Raw genomic sequence first — 2,500 nt, forward strand, 5'->3', positions numbered from 1 at the left:
CTTCGTTTAAGCTATTGTATAAGAATAAATTTTCCTTTTTCCACAAGTATAACGGTTCACTCTTTCTACAGTTTGAATTCTAGTTTAGAAGGCTTATCCTCTTTTTTTTCTCAAACCTTTCTTGATTTCAAGACTAGCTGAGGAAACACTATTGCAATACATTAGAGTTGGTGACTGTGACCAGTAAACCTTTTTCTTCTCCTCTGTATCATTGTATCTGTATATATATATATCATATATGTATATATAATATATATATATATATATATGTGTGTGTGTGTGTGTGTGTATGCATACAGTGTATATAAAAAATATATACAGTATACGCATATATATATATATATGTATATATATACATATATATATATATATATATATATTATATATATATATATATATATATATATATATATATATATATATATATATACAGCACTGTATATAAATCAGGAGAATAATTCCCAATCCGAAAATCGTGCTTTCCGAGAGAAAAATCACAAACAGCGGAATGATTTGGTTAAACACATTTTGACTCCGGCCCCATTCACTTGTTATTACCCAAACATTTTGCTTGCGCGTATTTTAAATAGCTTTGGCGATTATTTTGTCAAACGAATTTTGTTAATTAAAAAACGTTTTACGCTCAGCAATTCAATTCAGTTTATTTTCCACCAGTTCCTGTATATGTGCCGCGTATGTGTGTGCATGTTTGGGGGGGGGAGCATGTGTGCCTGTTAGAGAGAGAGAGAGAGAGAGAGAGAGAGAGAGAGAGAGATATGGTTTGAACATCATCTTTATGGGTTTGCATGTGTGTGTATATATGTGTGCTTTCCGCCTGTTTGTAAGGGTTTATAGGCTTGGGAAAATTTGAACATATGATTGCTTGACAGTATGAGGGAGAGTTTGGACTTCAATCTTTTACATATCTAGTTATGTATGTGAATTATTCATTTGATGGAAATTAAATTCGTCCCTCCTTTCCATGGTACTGTATAGCTATAATTATATACATACATATTCTTTCTTATATATACATATATATATATATATATATATATATATATATATATATATATTATATATATATATATATATATATATATATCGATATATAAAGTGACGATGAGGTCTAGGAAGAAAGAAGCACGAATGTAAATCAAAGAATAAATTGATGCTCAGTTGGGATTACACTAAGTTGATCTTTATCGTATTGAAGATCAGTAAAAATCAACAAGAAAGATAAAAAGACAGAAAGGTCTGTGATTATCTATCTATCTATCTATCTATATATATATATGTATATATAAACATATATATATATATATATATATATATATATATATATATATATATATTATATATATATATATGAATAAATACCATAAGCTTCTTAGTTACTTAAACAATTCCTGTTGTGTTTAAAAGCTTTTCTTCAGCAGATTACGATATTTTTTGACAATAATAATAATAATAATAATAATAATAATAATAATAATAATAATAATAATAATAATAACAATAATAATAATAATAATATCTTATTCAAAACAGTCATCCCATATAAACTTAATTACATAAATATACTTTTAATGTAATTCTCATTTCCAGTTCAATCATTCTCTCATAAAAATCTCTAGTTCTTAAACCACAGACATACAGACACACACATGAAACACAGACATACACAAACACACACACGGACATGCAATAAGACACACAGACCTACACAAACACACATACACACCCAAGAACACAAAGAACGACGAAAAAATTTTCTAAGTGGAGTGATTTCACGTGATGACAAAAATCTCTTTGAGTGATGGAGGATATTTGATATGAGGGGGGGGGGGAAGTAGACTGAGTTTCTCAATTCCCAGCCTCTCACCGCAACCCCATCTTCCCCTTATCAACCCCCTAACATTCTCTACTCTTCTTTATCCCCCCCCTCCAATACCCAAATGCTCTTACCCCCCATCAACCCCTACACTTGCTCCTAGCACATCAACACCCTACACCCTTGGTCCTACCCCGTCAACATCCTACACACTTGCTCCTACCCCATCAACCCCCTACACCCATACTCCAATCCCCCATCAACACCCTACACCCTTTCTCCTACCCCATATCCCTACATCCTAGCTTCCACCCCCATCAATCCCCTACACCCTCGTTCCTACCCTAAACAGCCCTACCCCCTTCTAACATCCCCAACAAGACACCCTCTCTCTCTCTCTCTCTCTCTCCTCTCTCTCTCTCTCTCTCCTCTCTCTCTCCTGAATCATTCGAAACCTCCCCCCTTCCCCTCCAAAGCTACTCGCACTTTTCCTAACCCTTTCTCTCCCCCTACTCCCACAACATATAATTTCACCCTTCAAAGTCATCCAAATGCTAAGCGCAATAAGCAAATGGATGCAATACGAAAACGATGTAAAAAAAAAAAAAAAAAAAAAAAAACGTGGTATCAGAGAAAACTTAGTGGAAAGATTCCTGCGTTAATGTT

General features: G+C 33.2%; 1 pseudogene; it reads right to left on the reverse strand.

Moving 5' to 3' along the window:
- LOC137639188 (visual system homeobox 2-like) overlaps positions 1-2,500 on the reverse strand; it is a 112,677-nt pseudogene that overhangs the window by 77,331 nt on the left and 32,846 nt on the right.

This window comes from Palaemon carinicauda, chromosome 4 (assembly GCF_036898095.1).
Source record: "Palaemon carinicauda isolate YSFRI2023 chromosome 4, ASM3689809v2, whole genome shotgun sequence".
NCBI lineage: Eukaryota > Metazoa > Arthropoda > Malacostraca > Decapoda > Palaemonidae > Palaemon > Palaemon carinicauda.